At 45.9% G+C, this 20,886-nt stretch overlaps 2 pseudogenes; both read right to left on the reverse strand.

Moving 5' to 3' along the window:
* Window positions 1-5,101, reverse strand: part of LOC148144115 (uncharacterized) — a 57,464-nt pseudogene extending 52,363 nt beyond the window's left edge.
* A 2,552-nt stretch (window positions 5,102-7,653) lies between these two features.
* Window positions 7,654-19,492, reverse strand: LOC148144117 (uncharacterized; annotated as a pseudogene).
* Between the last annotated feature and the right edge of the window lie 1,394 nt (window positions 19,493-20,886).

A 20,886-nucleotide genomic window follows, 5' to 3' on the forward strand; every position in this document is an offset into this window, starting at 1 on the left:
GTCTGCTCCACCATTCACTCATTCTTGAGTATCAAGGGGCTCAAAGGTTACAGGGAGAATGGGGTTAAGAAAAATATCAACCATGACTGAATGGCAGAGCAGATTCAATACGATAAATGGCTTAATTTCTGCTAATTAACATCCATGGGAAGAAGGAGGCAACACAATAAGTTGTTTCTTGGGACAGGCAAGATAATGTTGTTTAATAATGGTGTGACAAAAGAACAATTAATTCTGCCTGCAGAAGGAAAGCCCTGACATAGAGGGGTTAATTGCAGGGCAGGCTGTTTCAAACAGACAGCTAACCCTCAAGGATAAGAAGGAAAGCTGCAGACCTGAGGTCTCCAGCAATGTGAGGTGATGTTAGAGTCTTAAAAACAAAAGTCACACCACAGATTGGAAATTGAGGAAACGCCACCAAACTTCAACTCCAGAATGATGCAGCCGCAGCAGTACTCAGAAGAATAATACTGCATCAAACCCCTGGAACTTCCAGAGATGGGCACCGTCGGTGGAAAACCAGTTAACTTCAGACATCAACTGGGTGATAGCCAAGTTTGGGGAGTGAAGCTGAATGAACTTGAGAGGTTTTATTTGTGGTTGCGACGTGCAATAAAGTGCAAATCATTGTTTCAGCAGTTGATTGTCTGTGCGGTTTCTGAGTCAGGAGCCAAATTAAGGTGATTCACCCACAACCACAACAAGAGGCTTGGATTAATATTGACTCCATTGCATTCAAGAGAATGTCATCAATACTGCTACAAAGCGAAGGCTGAACACCCCCCCCCCCTCCCCCTCACCAAGATCTCAAACTGAAACGTCCAAAGAGTGGCACGTTGCCCTTTAATCTGTAAAGTCAGTGTGATAAGTGGTGTAACCTGCTGTAGTGTTAAAAGTAAATCCCTGACACTTTACAACCGACAATCAGCAATTTATTTAACCAACTCTCACGGTGAACAAATGAACAAAACTACTAACAAACTGAATAAATCCGTCCTAACTACTGAGTATTCTGGAATAAATCAAGATTCTTCTGGTATGCTTTTCCAATCAATACATGTCCCACTCAGATGACACAAAATAGAATTTAATCTCTCAGATTACAACTAGGTTATGTGTCTTCCGGAATATTCTGGGCCATTTTCTGTCGGGGATGCCTCCTCCGATTTCTCCGTCAGGAATGTCCTTCTCTGTTTTTCTAAATGATGCTTTATCTAATACACAGATGACTGAGACCGCCAATTCTTTATGATAGGATTGGTCCTGTTGTCAAAACTTTAGGATTTAAATTTAATAAATTTTTGGTAGCCAATGGGGCTGATTTAAATTGATTGGTGAAATTGAAAACCTGTTTTCTTGTCCTGCTAACTGTACAGCCTTTTGTTACAAATGTTTCAGTTCAAGTGCTTTTTGTTGTGATCATGTTCCTCCTTTAAGAAGATGACGATGTTGGTTTATTTTCAGGAGGGGTTGTAAAAGGCTTCCCATTCATCTAGGATTAAGGTTTTCACTAATGGTTAACAGATACTGGCTAAGGCAACAATCCGGGAAAAGGGTTTGACATTTTATTTTTCTAAAACGCTTCTACAATGAAAGGGCAGTTGTCCCATTCTTTTCCCCTGCTTTTGGTTTTAGCAAGCAGTCTGTCTGAAGCTGCTGCAGAAAGACATGTTTTCTGATTCAACAGATGTTTCTGGCTGACTCTAAAGCTTCAGGGAAAATAGTACCAGCGTATTCAGCCTCTCCCTGTAGCTCAAACCTTGCAACCCTGGCAACAACCTTCCAAACCTTTTCTGAACCCTTTCAAGTTTCATAATGTCTTAAAAAGACGTCTACTTTGCTCGACTAATGTGGGAGAATTTTCTACATGACGCGTTGTGTCTGAAAGAGCCCTCCCCTGTGCTATGACAGAGCTGCAGTGACTTTCAAAAGCCTGACAAATGCTGTTATCAGTCAAAGATTCATTGGGAGAAGCTTCTCAATCACATCTGTAAATGGAGAAAGTGTTTTTAATAATGAGACATGAATAAAGGCTGCATTAATCTTTTGTTCTGAAGATTTACTCATACATCTCAAAACAGAGCATATGAACCCGGTCAAAAGAAGTCTACGGGAATATAAGACACCACTGCCTATTTGCCGACCAGGACCGACTTTACACAGAAAACATGGACATTTTAAATGAATGGGGTGCCATTCGTTTTAAGATCAGGTGAACTTAAGAGGCACAGCATTGGCTTAGAAAGGAGAGATCCTTGACACACACACAGCCAAAATCATCACTGCCATTATTATCAAATTAGAATTTAGGCTGGATAGGCTGGGATGTTTTTCCACTGGAGTAGAGGAAGTTGAGAGGCAATACTTTCAAACCATGAGGGGTAGAGTTGGCTAAATGGTAGCTGTCTCTTCACTAGAGGAAGGATTTCAAGAGCAAGGACGCGTTTTATGGTGAGAGGAGAAAGATGGAAGAAAAGATGTGGGGCAAAATATTTACAGAGTGTAGTTCGCCTGGGGAAACAGCTGCCAGTGGAAGTGGTTGAAGCAGGTACATTAACAACGTTGAAAAGGCGTTTCAAAAATTCATGGGTAGGAAAGCTTTAGAAAGATATGGGCCAAGTGCAGGGAAATGAGGTTAGTGTTGACAAACATTTTGGTCAGCATGGGCCAGTTTGGGCTGAAGGGCCTGTCTCTGTGCTATAGTACTCTATGACTGGAATCTCTTTGTAACTCTGACAGTGTTGAGTTTCCACATGAACCAGGATAAAGTGAGGACTGCAAATGCTGGAGATCAGAGTTGAGAGTGTGGTGCTGGAAAAGCACAGCAGGTCAGGCAGCACCCGAGAAGCAGGAGAATCGATGTTGGAGGCATAAGGACATCCAGATGAATATCTCACTAAATCATGCTGAATAAAGTCTGATCTCATTCGTCGACTCTGATGTGGAGGTGCTGGGGTTGGACAGGTCAGAAGTCACACAACACCAGGTGAGAATCCCAATAGATTGATTTGAACTCATGAGCTTTCGAAGCACTGTTCCTTTATCAGGTGAAGTGATGAAGGAGCAGCACTGATAAAGGAGCAATGCTCCCAAAGCTTGGGATTTCAAATAAACCTGTTGGACTGAAACCTGGTATTGTGTGACTTCTGACTTCAACTTCTTCAACTGCGCATTCATGTTGAACTTGATGGGATACTTTATCCAACTCGGCATAGTTAAATCATATCGCTTGGAGGGGTTCATTTGAAACCTTCCAGGAGGTGAATTCAACAAGATTGAATTATTCAAAGTTACTAAATTCGAAACTTACATCAGGACCGGTAGTCATAGAGAGGTACAGCACGGAAACAGATCCTTCAGTCCAACTCGTCCACGCGGACCAGATATTCTTAATTAATCTAGTCCCATTTGCCAGCACTTGGCCCAAATCCCTCTAACCCTTTCTATTCATGTCCCAACCAAATGTCTTTTAAATTCTGTAATTCTACCAGTCTCCTCCACTTCCTCTGGCAGCTTATTCCATGCACGCACCACACTCTGCATGAAAAGTTTTCCCTTTAGGTCCCTTTTAAATCCTTCCCCTCTCACTCTAAACCTATGCCCTCTAGTTCTAACAACATACTGATAAATCATTTCTGATGGAGATGTCAACGTTTCGGGTAGAACCCTTCTTCAGTCCTGAGGGATAATACCTGAAATGCTGACTTCTCCACCTCCTGGTGCTGCCTGCCTTATTGTGCCCAGCCTCCTGTTTGTCTATTTTAGATTCCAGCATCTGCAGTTTTTTATTTTGTCTCTAATAAATGGTGGAGCAGATTCGATGGGTCAAAATATCCTAACTTCTGCTCCAATGGTTTTGCGGTCGTAGGTTTGTGCGGGTCTTGGGCTCAATGAGCAGCAGCGCCCACTGGAAGCAAGGTTCATAGAAATATAGAGGCACTACAGTGTGGAAACGGGCCCTTCTGCCCAACAAGTTCAGAGCGACCCTTTGAAGAGTAACTCACCCAGACACATTTTCCTCCCCTATCACTCTGCACTTACCCCTAACTAATGCACCACACCTACACATATTTGAACACTATGGGACTATTTAGCTTGGCCAATTCGCCCAAACATGCGCACGTTTGCACTTTGGGAAGACACTGCAACACGCATAGGAAACCCACGCAGACACAGCGGGGAATTACATGCAAACGCCACACAGACAGTCACCCTGAGGATGGAATTAAATCTGGGTCCCTGGCGCTATGAGGCAGCAGTGCTAACCACTGAGCCACCACCCTCCCTCCCCGCCCCCCCCCACTCCCCCAGTAGAAAGCAAAAAAGCCTACCAACTCTCCCACTACCCCCACTGTCAGAAAGGGCAGGAGGATCAGTCCTGGGGGTGACCCTCAGCAGCGTTACCGGCAGAATCTGATTGTTAGGAGCATTGGTGCCTCCGCTGGTGCTTGTTCAAGCTGCAGGACATTGTGAACCTCTGCCCACACTTGGGGCAGGCAAACGGCCTCTCCCCAGTGTGGACCCGCTGGTGCGTCAGTAGAGTGGAGGAGACAGCAAAGCCCTTCCCGCACACAGAGCAGGTGAATGGCCTCTCGCCGGTGTGGACCCGCTGGTGAGCCAGCAGGTCAGAGGAATCGCTGAAGGCCTTCCCACATTTGGGGCAGGGGAAGGGCTTCTCACCAGTGTAGACCCGCCGGTGAATCACGAGGTGGGAGGAGCGAGTGAACACCTTCCTACAATCGGGGCAGCGGAAGGGCCTCTCCCCTGTGTGCACCCGCTGGTGCCTCATCAGGGCGGAGGAATCGCTGAAGGCCTTCCCACACTTGAGGCAGCTGAAGGGCCTCGCCCCTGTGTGAACCCGCAAGTGCCTCAGCCGGGCGGAGGAATCACTGAAGCTCTTCCTGCACTTAGGGCAGCTGAAGGGCCTCTCCCCAGTGTGCTCCCGCCGGTGCCTCAGCAGGGCGGAGGAATCACTGAAGGCCTTCCTGCACTTAGGACAGGAGAATGGCTTCTCCCTGGTGTGACTGCGCCGATGTGTCTCCAGGGCAAACACGACACGGAAGCCTTTCCCGCAGTCGCCACACTTCCATGGTTTCTCCATGGCCGAAGCTACAGTTGCACACAAACGCGTGTATGTCCCCTCCCTGCCTCGAATTCCTCTTTCCAGGCCAGATAACTGTTTCAGGCTCCACACTCAGTGCGTTGCTGCAACAGTAGGGTCTCTCTTCCAGTCCCACTGATGCTGAAAATGTACTGAAACAGGAACCAATTGGATCATAGTTGAAAATTGTTGCAGTCCCGGTGGATTGAGTGACTCACAAATGCTGGAGAATCAGAGTAGAAAACTGCAGGTCAGGTAGCATCTGAGGAGCAGGAGAGTCAATGGTTCAGGCATCAACCCTTCATGTGTTGATTTTGAAACTTCAACTTCAGATCAAATACTCTGAAAAGAGATTACAAAAGTCAACACTGTCAGTCCAGGGTAGAAATTCAGAACATGCAATTCTACTTTCTGCAGAACATTCTTTTCTTTTATTATTCCACAAAACTGAAAGCACCATCCCTCTCTCTCTCTCTCTCCCCCTCTGTTCTCACTCCATTCTAATTCTCCTGAAAGTGCTGATTCAGGATCTGACAGGGACAGAAGAGCAAAACAGTCACAACTGACATCTCTCTGAATTTTGGATATCTGCACCTGAAAATTAATATCTTCCACCACATTGGGATACTGTTGAGAGTGAGCAGGTCTGAATTTTGGAAGCAAACATATAGTGTGTAAATTCAGGATGAACCGGCAATGTAGCTTCTTGGCAACCAATCAGACACAAAATGGTAAACGTGCCCCCACAGGGGAGTTTTAGAATGAGACATCAAGGCTATGACACCAGAGAGAAATTGAACAGACTGGCATGGCAAACCAGAGTCATCTAGATATACAGCACAGAAACAGGTCCTTTGGTCCAATGGTCTATGCTGACCAGATATCCTCACTGAATCTGGTCTCATTTGCCAGCATTTGGCCCATATCCCTCTAAACCCTTCCTATTCATAAACCTATCCAGATGCCTTTTAAATGTGTCATAATTATACCAGCATCTACTACTTCCTCTGGCAGCTCTTTCCTTACACGCGCCATCTTCTGCATGAATTGCCCCTTCGGTTCCTTTTAAATTCCTCGCCCCCTCCCCGGGCCACGTCACCCTCAATCTTTTACTCTATAGTTCTACACTCCCAGAGAAAAGACCTTGTCTATTTACCCTATCCATTCCTCTCTTGATTTTATAAACAATGGAAGCATCAACGGCTCAGGGCGGGGATGGGGAGGGTGGGGGGTGGGGGGGGGGGGGGGGGCGGGGGAAGTATGCTGAATGTGCTGGAGCCAACGCGTAAGAAGAGGACACAAAACCTTGAAGCTGCAATGAGGAACACTGCATGTGCTGTACTTGTACCTGTTGATTTTATTTGTGGGAATCAAGTGCATTTTAAAAATAAAAACAAACAAGATATCTATCCCTCCCCTTTCCCAATCTCCTAATGCTGTCCTGGACACAGAGTGAGAGAATTGGGAGCAGGAGTTGGCCATTTGAGCCTGCACCAACATTGAACACATCATAACTGAATATGAATATAACTACAGCCAGGTGGATAGATTGGGTTTTCTTTCACTGGAGCAGAGGAGATTGAGAGGTGACCTTATAGAGGATTATAATATCATGAAGGGTACAGATGAGGTGAAAGGCAGGTGTCCTTTCCCTAGGGTGGGGCGTTCAAGATTAGGGAGCAAATTTTGAAGGGGAGAGGAGAAAGATTTTAAAAAGATATGAAGAGCTCCATTTCTTTCTCCGATTTGTGTGTGGAATGGGTGTCCAAAGGGAGTAGTGGATGCATGTAGAGTGACAATGTTTAAAAGACATTTGGAAATGTACATGAACAGGAAGGGTTCGGAGGGATATGGGCCAATCACTGGCAGATGGGACTAGTTGGGTTTGAGAACATAGTCAGCATAGACTAGTTGGTCCGAAGGGTCTGTTTGTGTGCTGTATGACCGTGCAGCTGTTCTGTACTGGTCTTAAAACCATTTTCTTGGAAATCCAAGATGGCGGTGGTTTGAGTGGTCAGCTGTGCTGGGCTCTGTGCCATACCCCCGGCAAGGTGGACTTTTACCCCCTCCCCCCACCTCATTAACCATCCGTGGGAGAAAACAATCGCTAATATAAACTTACTGAACGTCTAGAGCTGCTATAATTGTGGTTTGACAGCTTTAGGACCAGAATGAAAGCAAATGAAGGAAAAGGGCCGACAGGGGTGCAGCAGGTAGGGCACTCCCCTACTGCATCGGGGGCGCCTGGAGCCATTGCTCAAACTCCCAGGGCAGACCCTTTGGGTTTAATGGGGCAGCAGCAGTTACTCTCGGTGTTTGCCAAACTCTGAGATAAGATTGAAGCAGCGGTGGAACCGCTATCTGCCACACTGGAAAAGCATGGAGCAGGAAATTCAAATGTTGGCCCGAAGAGAATAGGCAGCGGAGGAGAGGACCGTGGCATCAAGACCGTGGCGGAGGTCTCAGGAGGAAGGATCTAAACGCTGGAAGACCAGGTTCGGGTCCTTCAGGAGCAAGTGGACGACCTGGAAAACTAAAGTAGAAGAAATATCTTACAGCTCGTGGGTCTTCCGGAATGTGAGGGAGGCGAAGACTTTATTGGATTCCTGGGGCTGGAGTTGGAGTCGGGCCTGTTGAGTGTGAAGCGGGCCCACCGGATCGAAATGCGCAGGTCCGGGTCGGACCCGCAGCCCCGCGTGGTCCGAGTGCGCCTCCTGCATAAAAGAGAAAAACAGTTAGTGATTGTAACAGCAAGAAGACTGGGAAGAGATCCACAGGCTTTAATGCACAAAGGCTCAAGAATAATATATTTTCAGGACTTCTCGGGAGCCTGGATTAAGAAAAGGGCATTTGATGAAGTTAAGAGTTAATTAAGGGATCTGAACAGAAAATATTCTTTGAGGTCCCTGACCGTATTGCGTTTCTCTCATGGAGGGATGGTATATAATTTTGATTCAGCAGAAAAGGCGAAGGACTTTGCAAATTCTCTGAATTAAAGAAATCGAGTCGGGGTGAAGGCGGGAGGGACATCATTACTTTTTTGCCCCTTTTCTTGTGGTTATCGGCTTTATACGTACTGCCTTGACGTAAAACTGGAATTATATAGTATATCAGTCAGTTAGGTATTGTCTGAGGCCATTTCTTTACTGCTGTCCTTTTGTGTTTGGATTGGGGGTGGCTATACCTGTGCTTAAGATGTATGGAGAAGGGGTGTGGGGAGATGGGCAACCATTGTTAACTCTCAGAATGTAAATAACATGTTTTTTTCAATCTGTGAATTGCCTGGAGTTTGGGGCACAGCCTCAGTGGGAAGGAGGCAGGATGGTGGCAATGGTGGGGTTGGGGGGTTGAGGGGGGAGATCTCTACATAATTGGGGGTTATTTGCGCATTTGCTTAAGTTATATGTGGTGGTTAGATTTTTATTTATAGTAGTTTTGAATAGGAGCAGTTTTTAGACTTTATAGAGTTAATGTCTTTGTTGCTCACCACACCTCAGATAAGCTTCCTCCTCTTAGGAAACCACGGGCTGCCCTGGATGACCATGGCTACTGATTCATTCAGGTGGTGCCCCTGGAATGTAAAAGGGAGCCATTCCCCCATTAAAAAGAAAGACGGTGCTGTCAAGCCTCAGGAAGGAAAGGGTGGACACATTTAACTGATAAGGAACATCTGAAACTGCAGCAAGGAGGTTATGATAGGGTATTATTCTCCTCCTTTAGCTCCAAGTGTAGAGGAGTGGCTATACTGGTAAGAAGGAACCTCCCTTTCCAGGTAATTGAGCAAATTAAGGACAAACATGGACTGTCCGTCATTCTTAAAGCTCTCATACATGGTGAAGAGTATGGCGTCCTGAATGTGTATTGTCCCCCCGGTGCACCCTCTTAAATTTCTAATTGATGCAGTTGCTAAATTAATGAGTCTTGGGGTACGCCGCATGGTCACTGGAGGGGATTTTAATCGCCTAATAGATCCCGAGGTAGACAGGGTGCCAAGGGGCCAGGCAAGTACACCCGCGCAACCTAAGCAGTTGATGGACATGTGCGAGGAGTTGGGATTAGTGGATGTGTGGAGGCATCTCCACCCTAATGGAAGAGACTTTACTTTCTCTTCCAACCCACACAAGTACCACATGGGAACTGACACATTTTAATGCCATTGGATTGCTTGGACAGAACATTGGCTTGTGAAATTGGCAATATTGCTGTCTCGGACCATGTGCCAGTGTAATTAGATGGTAAAATCAAGAGTGGTGGAATGGATGCACAGCACTGGTGCATGGACCCATTCCTGTTAAGGGATAGCAAATCTGTTGAGTACTTCACAAGAGTTCAGAGCCTTCTGGGATATCAACTCGGGTACGGCCAGTAATCCGGAAATACTGTAGGAGGCCACGAAGGCATCTTTATGAGGCCTGATTATTTTTTATTCAATGACGAGAAGGACGCAGAGGAAGGAGTAACAACAGATGTTGGAGACCCGTCTGCAGATAGCTGAGGAAGTATATTACAATAGGCCTTCACTGGTCAAGCTGCAGCTCTCCGGGCTGCTCCCAAATCATTGCACACACTGGGAAAAAAAGGTCCGCTTTGCTCAACAAAGATTGTTTGATTTTGTAGATACGCCAGGTAGATATCTGGCCAGAAAGAAAAATGTTTCCCAATCTATTATGTCTGTTAGAGAGAAGGCTGGTACAGTTACCCGTGAGTTAAAGAAGATTTAGGGAATACTTTGCAGGGTTATATCGGTCGGAGGGAGATGAACATGGTGCAGCGAGAATACAGGCCTTTTTTGAGATCCTGCATCTCCCTAGTATAAACGCGGAACAGGTTTCCTGTTGAATGGGCCTATGACGATACAGGAGGTGCAGGATGCAATAAAACATCTCCAAGGTGGCAAAGCACTGGGGTCAGATGGATTCCCAAGTAAATTCTATAAGGAATTCATAAATATGTTGGTGGGGATGTATCGCTATTCATATGCACAGGATTATCTTCCGCCCTCTCTTAGGAAAGCTAATATCTCCCTCATTTTAAAGGAGGGGAAAGAGCCCGAAGAATGTGCTTCATACAGACCCATTTCACTGTTGAATGTAGATTTTAAAATTCTACCCAAGACGCTGACCCTGAGGTTGGAAAAGGTGTTGTTCTGTATTGTGAAAGAAGATCAGATGGGTTTTGTTAAGGGCCGTAGCTCCTCCAAAAATATCAGGAGGGTACTGAACATGGTGCAGGTATGCCAGCAAAGGTTGATCCTGGGTTCGGTGACCTCCCTAGATGCAGAAAAGGCATTTGACCAGATAGAATGGCTGTACCTGCTTGGGGTCCTCAAGCGCTTTGGTCTGGGTACAACCTTTGCTAGGTGGGTGGTGGTGTTGTATAATGATCCTAAAGCAGCAGTCATCACAAATGGCACTAAGTCAGATAACTTTAATACTGGGAGAGGTAGTCAACAGGGGTGTCCTCTTTCACCACTGCTATTTACCTTGCCAATTGAGCCATTAGCTGAAGCTACCAGGAGGATTCCTGAAATAGTGGCGCCAGGAGTGGGAATGGGGGAACATAAGATTACCCTATATGCTGATGATGTCCTTTTGTTCTTGGCCAATCTGGAGGAGTCCGTTCCTCGATTGATTCGAACAATTAATTTATTTGGGTGGGTGGGGGGAGAGAATTAGTGGAGGTGCCTGATCTGAAGGATGGAATGCAGTTCCTATTTAGATGGTCGTCAAAAGAGTTTTTGCATTTGGGAATTTTTATTACTCCTGCCTTCCACCAGCTATGTAAAGCTAACTATGTACAATTACTGGAGAGGATAAAGCAGGATTTGCAGCAATGGGACGGATTACCGTTTTCATGGTTAGGCCGAATAGCTCTGATTAAAATGAATGTTCTTCCTCGCCTATTGTACCCCATGAGAATGCTCCTGTTGTTGCTACCCAGATGAGTATTACTGAGGCTCAATGGTTGGCTCGGTTCTTTTATTTGGTGTCGCAGCCGCCCCCTAATTAAGTTTATCAAATTGCAGCTCTCACAGGATGAGGAGGAGTGGACCTTTTGGACTTGAAGAGATATCAAATCTGCGCTTTCTTAGCATATGTGTGTGACTGGGCACGAGGGGACTCGGGGTCGATTTTGCTTGACGTTGAAGCATTGCAGTTGAGATGTCCCCTACTTAATCTATTATTCATTGATAAGATGAAATCCGAGACTGAGCAGTGTAAGAGTACAATCATTTTAAATACAGTGAAAGCCTGGAGGATAATGAGGCAAGACAAGGGCAATTGGCTGATGACCTCACTGATTACCCCACTGGTGGCAGCCCAAGAATTTAAACCTGGGGCAATGGACTCCGGCTTTAAGTCATGGGAGAATAAGGGAATCTTCTGTCTGAGAGATTTATTCGAGGGTTAGGTCTTGATGTCATTTAGCCAGCTAAGTCAGAAATATGCATTGTCTAATAGGGACCTTTTCCGGTACTTTCAGCTAAGGGATTATATACAGAGGAATACCACGCTTCTGGCTCAGCATGACAGGTCAAATGTGGAGTAAAGAGTACTCTGTGTACAGGTGCTCTTTCAGTTAGTACGTTGTATCATTTACAGAAGGGACGTACCTGAGGGGATGTGGAGGGACTCTCTAGGATGTGGAATCGGGAGCTAGGATAGGATATTTCATTAGAAGTATGGCAAGATATATGGGAAAATGTAAGGAAAATTTCAATATGTAACACAGCACAGGGCATGCAATTGAAGATTTTACACAGGGCTTATGTGGCGCTAGAGAGGCTAGCTAAGTTCAAGATAGGCACATCACCAGGGTGTCCCAAATGTAAAATTAGTATAGGCACTCACACACTGCTATTGGTCATGTTGTAAGATCCAGAGATACTGGAGTGCTATAGTAAGGGAGCTGAAGGACATCCTGGGGGATTGAAGTTAATGTGAATCCGGTATTTCTTCTTCTGGGGTTGCCAAATTTGCCTTCTCTTGGAGAACACAGGAACAGACTGTGTAACATTCTTAAGCACTGTGCAAGGAAGAACATTTTAATTAATTGGATGTTGGAAAAACCCCCAGGGCTTATGGGGTGGCATATGCTGGTGATGGAGCATCCCCCACAAGATGACCTCACAAATATGGTGCACCACAAAATAGTAGTTTTACAAGACGTGGCGGCCCTTTCCAAATTATATTGATGCAGACTGATCAGCAGTATTAATTAGAGCTGTGGTATAATTAATACTGCTGATCAAGTGGGAATCAGTCCGGGCGCTCATGGGCCCTGGGAGGGCAAGGCTGGGTGAAAGGAATACGGGTGCAATAACTGGTGCTCCCATGGATGGGAGCCTTAATGGAGGTGTGGTGAGTGAAATAGAATAAAGTAATGTGATAGAATTCAAATTAACTTAAATTATGTTTAATTTTATTTTTATTCAATTTGATTGTAGTTTAGTTTAAGCTAAGTTTGTTCTAGTAGAATAATAGGTAGCTCATTATTAATAGTATCATAATATGACATTGTTGTACTGCTATTTTTCTGTATTTTGGTATTGTTCTTTTTTGTATATAGAGGTGCTGTGAGAGATTTGAAAAAGTTTCTAATAATTTTTTTTTTATTTCTTGCCTTCCCCATAACTATTTTTGACATTCAAAAGTCAGATGAACTCAGCTTTGAATATATTCAATATGTCCCAAACTACAGGAAGGCATCCCCACTTTGAACTAATTTCCTCTTGCTAATATACCACTTGCCTTGCTGATTGCTTGCTGCACCTATGTGACAACTGGCATTGACTGGAATAGAAAGCCTGAGCAGAAGGTATCTGAGGCACGTTTGTACATCCACACATCATTCCTGATGAAGGGCTTTTGCCCAAAACGTTGACTGTTCTGCACCTCGGATGCTGTCTGACCAGCTGTGCTTTTCCAGCGCCACAATTTTCGACTCTGATTTCCGGTATCTGCAGTCCTCACTTACTCCACATCCCAATATATCACCATTTAAACAATGTACCTCCTTTCTGTTTTTATTTCATAGGAAAGGCTATAACTTCACACTGCGTTACTACGTTTACCATGTGTTTGCCAATTGAGACACATACCTGAACCAACTTTGCTGCAAGTCAAGAACTGAACACCAGAGTGAAAAAATAAAATGGAAAAGGGGTGAGAAGAGTGTGTTGTACTCACAGATGTTGGACAGAGGAAAGAAGTTGCAGTCTGGGATGAAGTTAAATCTTCATTCATAGAGAGAGGAGCAGCAACACCTTCACAAGCGCATTGTCCAACTTCCGCATTCAGACAATTGGGGGGAGGCTCTCAATGGCAGGAGGACCACACTCCTTCCGGTCCTTCAGAGCTTCCCATTGGTCGATCAGAAGAATGTTGCGCGCCATTTCCGCTAACAGCAAAGAGCATTCGTCGTATTTTGCTGACACCAGCGTATATGCGCAATGCTTCCTGACACCGAGAAGCATGCGCAGTATGCCCAGTGGAGATGCTGGTCCAACTGCCAATCGGAGAGAAACAAAGGCTGGAGCCACACTTCTTTTGTTTTCCTGGGGCTCAACAGTTTATTCCTTTTGCATTTTGTCTGGCTGCTCAATTTTTGAATGTCTTTTCCCCAGGGTAGAGGAAATTCAAAACTGGAGGGGCATAGGTTTAGGGTGAGAGGGGAAAGGTTTAAATGGGACCGAACTGGTAACATTTTCATGCAGAACGTGGTATATGTATGGAATGAGCTGCCAGAGACAGTGGTCGAGTCTGGAACAATTACAACATTTAAAAGGCATCTGGATGGGTATATGAATAGGAAGGGTTGAGAGAGATATGGGTCAAATGGTGGCAAATGGATCACCAGATTATTTTAGAATATGTGGTTGGCATGCACCGAAAGGTTTGTTTCCCTGCTCTGCAACTCTATGACTCTATTACTACTTAATCTGAACCAACTTCACAAGATGAGGAATTGGCCATTCCATCCTTACAGCCTGTCCTCAACTGTGGCCTAATTGCACAGATTTCAATGCAAGTTTCAGAAAAATGTCTGGAGCTTTTTAAAAAATAATTGAATTTGCTTTCAACCTTTACTGATGTTTTTGAAAATATCATTTTAGCGATTCTCAATGTTAAAGATCAGCCATTTCTCACACCACACCCTCCCATCTCCCAAGTAGAGTCATCACCATCCGCGCTCTCTCGATCCTTAGATGGGCTGATACAAGAAAGGATGAGGGTGGGGGTGCAAGTAGAGAAATTGGACGGGAAACAGAGGCTAGGGGGAAGAGAGAGAGAGAAATGGACACGGGGACAGAGCATTGGAGTTAGAGAAACCCTGGGGGTGCACAGGGTGGGGTGCAAAGCGTTTGTCAGAGAGCGAGAGAATGGGGATGCAGAGTGTGGGGAGAGAGAATGGACGTGGGTCAGTGGGTGGGGAGAGAATGGAAGGGGGGCAGAGGGTGGGGAGAAAGAGAGCAACAATGAGTGTTAGGAGAGGGTGGGGGAGAGAGAGGGAATGGATGGAGAGCAGAGGATGGGGGAAGAGAGAGAATGGAGAGGGGCAGAGAGTGGGAGGAGAGAGAGAATGAATGTTGGGAGAGGGACTGAATGGAGGAAAGCAGAGGGTGGACGAGAGACTGGACTGGACAGGGGGCAGAGGGTATGGAGATAGAATGGACGGAGGTGCAGAGGGTGGCGTGTGTGACGGGGGGGAGCTGGGATAGCGAGAGAGAATAGACAGGAGGCGCTGTGGGCATGATTGGATCTTGATTGAATGGGGAGTTGGTGAATGCGTCCCACCCACTCCCAGCATCCCCTTCTTTGCACATGCGCAGTGCAGATTTTTGTGAAAGACGCGAGAGAGAATCTGGAGCGTGAACGCAATTACCCTCAGATCCTGGCATCAGCAAACCACTGCCTTTCTGTTTTAAAAAGTAAATAAAGATGTGGGCAATATACTGGGAACGGCAAGAAGTGACTAAGAAACTGAACCGAGAGTCAGCGCTTTCCGGTGAGGGGAGCTGGGCAAAAACAGGAGGATGGAAGGATGAATTCGAGTTGGAATCCATTGAAAGGTGGAGGAAATGGGAGACAGAGATTTCGGGTAGGAGATAGGGAAGGCTGCTCGGTACAAACTAGAATTCTCTTATCCTATTTCCTGCCCTGAACTGACAGCAATGATCTGTTTTCTCAAGGTATTAGCAGAGGAGGATTTGCTGTTCAGGCGTGCACAAGAAATTTACTCAGGGCCTGAATATCAGCAGCGTTTGAATCCAGGAGGGGAAATTATTTCGAACATCAACGTGACTTGAGAAGCCCCGTGATTATACGCAGCCTGCGTGGGAGTGTTCCAGGGTTCTGGCTGTGCAGAGAACTTTAACTCTGCAGCGAAATGTGGACTAGTGTTCTCGCCGTAGACGAGCCCTTCTTTGGATCGTTGAAGCTGCTGAGACGCAATGACCCCTGCACCGTGGAAACTCTGTGGAAGCAAATTCAATTCCCCAAACGGGCTGGAGTGTCACCAGGACTGGCATGAAGCCAATCGATTCCTTCAATCCAAGACTGTAGGTGGTGCGGCAGCAGCTGCCTCACAGTGCCAGGGAGTTGAGTTCGAGGCCACCCTCAGGGTGATTGTCTGTGTGGAGTTTGCACTTTCCTACCCCCCTCCCCCTACCCCCATCTCTTGGTGCTCTGGTTTCCTCCCAAGATGTGCAGCTTAGAGTGGATTGGGTGTTCTAAATTCAGGGGTTAGCTGCGGAGGTTATTGAGTGGGAGGCTCTGAGGGGGGGTCAATGTGCATTGTTGGGCCAGAGGGCCTATTTTCACAGTATAGGGGGTTTGATGATTCCCCCAACGTGTCTGCAGCCTGGCTTCCAGCTGCATCTCTCTGAGGCGAAGGTCCTCCAACATGTGTTTTCCCTAGTTTCCAGCAGCCAGAACCTCCCACCTTCTGCAAATCGAAAGACAAGTCCCACCCTGCCCTCTACAATGTGTGCTATGTAACTGCTTATTCAGTTTTAGTGGCCCATCAGAGGCTGGTAGCCAAGTTCGGAACACATGAGGATGGCATCAACCAGGACCTTGGATTCATGTCACATGACAGGTAACTCCACTTCACTGTCACTCGCTCTCACACCCACACAAAGCACACACTCTCACATTCACACCGATCCCTCTCAGACACACACACATATACACCCTCTCACAGGCTAATACTCTATCACTCGCACACTTTATCAAGCACGCACACACTCACCTATACTCTCATGCATGCGCACTTACATATAAGCCTTTGGTGTGATTTTGTATTTGCAGATACATTGTGCGCTTTTTGAGCCAAATACAATCTACAGGCAGTTAATCCATGTGAGATTTTATAAATTCCTACTTTGGAAATAGAACCAGTCTCACTCAAGATTGGGATACAGACCTTAAGTTGGCTCGAGAATGTGTCTTCAAACAAGTTCTGGGATTTACATATTAATGAACCAAAACCTGCAACCCATTCTAAAAGATGAAAGACTTCACAACAATCTAAGTTGTTCTATATCATTTCTGTTGCATGAAACTGCGATCTTTTGCTATAAATTCTCCTATGATCCTTCTCCACAAACACCTGATGAAGGAGCAGTGTTCCGAAAGTTCGTGCTTCCAGATAAACATGTTGGAGTATAACCTGGTGTTGTATGATTTTTAACTTTGTTTCTTGTGAATACATCCCACACTTCCCGGTGCTGCCAGTAAACCTTACAATGTCGATGAAACGATGCAATACCTGCAGAGATGAAAAACTTACAATTTCTAACAATATTAGCTACTCATTCACTGCTCCTTCTGATACACGATATTGGAAACTTAGTGCAAGAGGTTGAAAGAAATGAGCAGTTTTAAAAAAAAACCTATTGGATCTCATAGCTTTCATTGACAGTCTGAGACTGGGGTTAAGTTCAAGTAACCTTTATTGCCACCCAACTTTGTTACAGCTTCAGATTTCCCCAGCAAAAAAAAAGTGTATGAAAAGAAGCATTTTTTTTCAACAGCTCAAAGCTCACACACCCCTCCCAACTCCACTTCCTTTACTGTTGGTCAGCACCAAGTTGTCCCTTTATAATTGGATTCTTGGTACAGCCTTAAGCTGAAGGAAGTATTGCCTCACTCAGCAATTTCCACCCACACACTGTATCCATTTTAGTTATTCCCACTCATTTGACATGGTGGGGGGGCAGTCAAGAGTCAACTATGCTGCTGTGGGTCTGGAGTCAGGTGTACGCCAGACCGGATAAAGGATGCAGTTGAGATGACTGAGTGAATCCTTTCCCACAATGGCAGTTTCCTTTCCTAAAAGGAACATGAGTGAATTAGATGGCAGTTTCTCCCCCCCCAAAAATGGTTTCATTATTAGATTCAGAACTCCAAATTTCTGACCGAATTCCAATCCCACCATCTGCCTCGGCTGGATTCTAACCCCGGGAATCCCCGGAACTGAGTTGATCGTCCAGTCGATTATGGCACTCGGCCGTCACCACTTCAATCCCCCTGCAATGGCATGTGAACTCAATAGACAATAGGTGCAGGAGTAGGCCATTCTGCCCTTCGAGCCTGCACCACCATTCATTATGATTATGGCAGATCATCCGCAATCAGTATCCTGTTCCTGCCTTATCTCCATAACCCTTGATTCCACTATCCTTGCTAGCTATATCCAACTCTTTCTTAAACGAATTCAGAGACTGGGCCTTCACTGTCTCCTGGGGCAGAGCATTCAACACACCCACCACTCTCTGGGTGAAGAAGTTTCTCCTCATCTCTGTCCTAAATGGCCTACCCCTTATTTTTAAGCTGTGTCCTCTGGTTCGGCACTCACCCATCAGCAGAAACATATTTCCTGCCTCCAGAGTGTCCAATCCTTTAATAATCTTATACGTCTCAATCAGATCCCCTCTCAATCTTCTAAACTCAAGGGTATACAACCCCTGTCGCTCCAACCTTTCAACATAAGATAGTCCCACCATTCAAGGAATTGATCTCATGAACCTACGCTGCACTCCCTCAATAGCCAGAATGTCTTTCCTCAAATTTGGAGACCAGAACTGCACACAATATTCCAGGCCAGCATGCTATTAGCTTTCTTCACTACCTGCTGTACCTGCATGCTTGCCTTCATTGACTGGTGTACAAGAACACCCAGATCTCTTTGTACTGCCCCTTTACCTAACTTGACTCCATTTAGGTAGTAATCTGCCTTCCTGTTCTTGCCACCAAAGTGGATAACCATACATTTATCCACATTAAACTGCATCTGCCATGCATCTGTCCACTCACCTAACCTGTCCAGGTTACCCTGTAATCTCCTAACATGCTCCTCACGTTTCACGCTGCCACCCAGCTTTGTATCATCAGCAAATTTGCTAATATTACTATTAATACCATCTTCTATATCATTAATATATATTGTAAAAAGCTGCGGTCCCAGCACTGATCCCTGCGGTACCCCACTGGTCACCGCCTGCCATTCTGAAAGCGAGCTGCTTATCACTACTCTTTGTTTCCTGTCAGCCAACCAATTTTCAATCCAAGTCAGTACTTTGCCCCCAATACCATGGGCCCTAATTTTGCTCACTAACCTCCTGTGTGGGACTTTATCAAAAGCTTTCTGAAAGTCCAGGTACACGACATCCACTGGATCTCCCTTGTCCATCTTCAGAGTTACATCCTCAAAAAATTCCAGAACTCGCTGGTGGCTCCGCAGGTGGGAGGAGCAGGTGAAGCCATTTCCACACTGAGAGCAGATTAACGCCCTCTCCATGATATGGACCCTTTGGTAAATTACAGTGTAGATGTCTGAGTGAACCCCCTTCCCGCACACAGAGCATGTGAATGGCCTCTCCCTGGTGTGGATCGGCTGGTGCCTCCACAAGTTGCCCACATGACTGAAGCTCTTCTCGCACTTAAGGCAGGTGAATGGCGCCTCTCCGATGTGGACCTGCTGGTGGGTCAGCAGGGTGTAAGAATCGACAAATCCCTTCCTGCACTCAGAGCAGGTGAACGGCCTCTCCCCCAGGTGAACCCGCTGGTGTTTCGGGAGGTGGGATGCATCGATGAATCGCTGCCCACACAGAGAGCAGGAGAACGGCCTCTCCCTACTGTGAACCTGCTGGTGTGTCTACAGGTGGGACGACTGAATGAATCCCTTCCCACAATGGCGGCACATGAATAGCCTCTCCCTAGTGTGAACTCGCTGGTGTGTCTGTAGGCTGCACAGCCAACTGAATCCCTTCCCGCATACTGAGCAGGAGAACGGCGTCTCCCCAGTGAGAACGCATCTGTGGGTGTCTAGCCCCAATGGGGAAGGGAACCCATTCCCACAGTCCCCACATTTCCATGGTTTCCCCATGAGGGGAGCATTCTTTGTGTCGCGCTGGATTTGAAATTAAAAACAGAATGGATACATAGTCTCTCCCCACTATGAGGGGTGAGATTTTGATCCCCCAAGCTGAGTAAATTGTTTGACGCATTTTTCACAGACAGCGTACTGAATCTGTCTCACTCGGGTGTCTCAATATTATTCCTGCCACACCAGTGTTCAAAATCTCTCACACAGACAAAAGCAAACATTTCTTCTCGAATTGAATGGCTGCTGATATTCAAGCTCCAATGATTCAAGTGGCTCTGTCAGAAGATGATGTATCATTTGTTTTCAGATTTCTTTCTGCATGTCTTCCTCCAAAAAGAATCACAAATTGAGTGATCACTGCCAGTACTGTTAAATGAACATAACATCGGTGGCAATTCCTGTAGATTGCTAGATGAGTGCTGACCATATATTATGCAGGACGGAGAAAACCCTCATGCAACATGATAGCCTTAAGTGTGTATGGAGGACAACTTAATTTAGATCGCAATAACCTGGAACAAGCTGTTGACAAAGGTGCTGGAAATGGAGCTGAATCAAGAATATGATAATGAAATGTCAAGGCTGCTTGGGAAAAGAAAGCCAGTGAAGTTACTGAATGACTTCCTGCTGTCCTTGTAAATAAAAAAGAGACAAGAGATATAGAACGTAACTCTATTACTGCATTAGAAGGTGAAAAATCATAGTCACAAAGTTTTTATAACAGCCAATAATATCAGATATACACCATATGAAGCAACAGATGTCGACATTTGAAATCAATGTGCCAATCCCTTAAATACTGCTCAGTTCCATGAGAAACTACCCTTATAATTCTGAACATGAGGAAAGAAGTAAACCTTTTCCAGGGTGCAAACTCTCTACGTGCCAAACTGAGGGAATACACAAGGAAAATACCTTTGAGAGGGACAGAGAGCATCTGAGCACCTTTGGAGAGCCTGCTCCATCCATGGAGTCACTCCAGTTGCTACAAGTGAACAGTCTCCACCCCACACCACACCCCGCCACGCCTCTCTCTCCCCCTCCTCCCAGGATGAGGAATGGAAAGGGAGAGACCTTGCTTTGCTCCCAGATATTACCCAGAGGGAGGGAGTTTCACTCTGAAATTGACAGGGCTACCTCCACGTTGTGACGTCCACAATGGGGTGGGGGGGGGGGCGCACTGCTCCTGCGCTGCCCTGCAGCTGAGGCACATGGGGAGGGGAGGACACTTTGCAAACTCCTTTCGCTCTTCTCCACGTCAATGCGGTTTGAGTTCAAACAAAGCACGGGGTTTAATTTTAGCTTTACACTCTCAGAAGACGCCCACCTCTGTGAATCCAACACTTTACTCCCCCCTCCACTCCATGGAAATATCGATTTGAGAGACTCCAGAG

Source organism: Chiloscyllium plagiosum, unplaced genomic scaffold (genome assembly GCF_037043375.1).
Source record: "Chiloscyllium plagiosum isolate Xiang-an unplaced genomic scaffold, Cpla_swu_hap1 HiC_scaffold_27, whole genome shotgun sequence".
NCBI lineage: Eukaryota > Metazoa > Chordata > Chondrichthyes > Orectolobiformes > Hemiscylliidae > Chiloscyllium > Chiloscyllium plagiosum.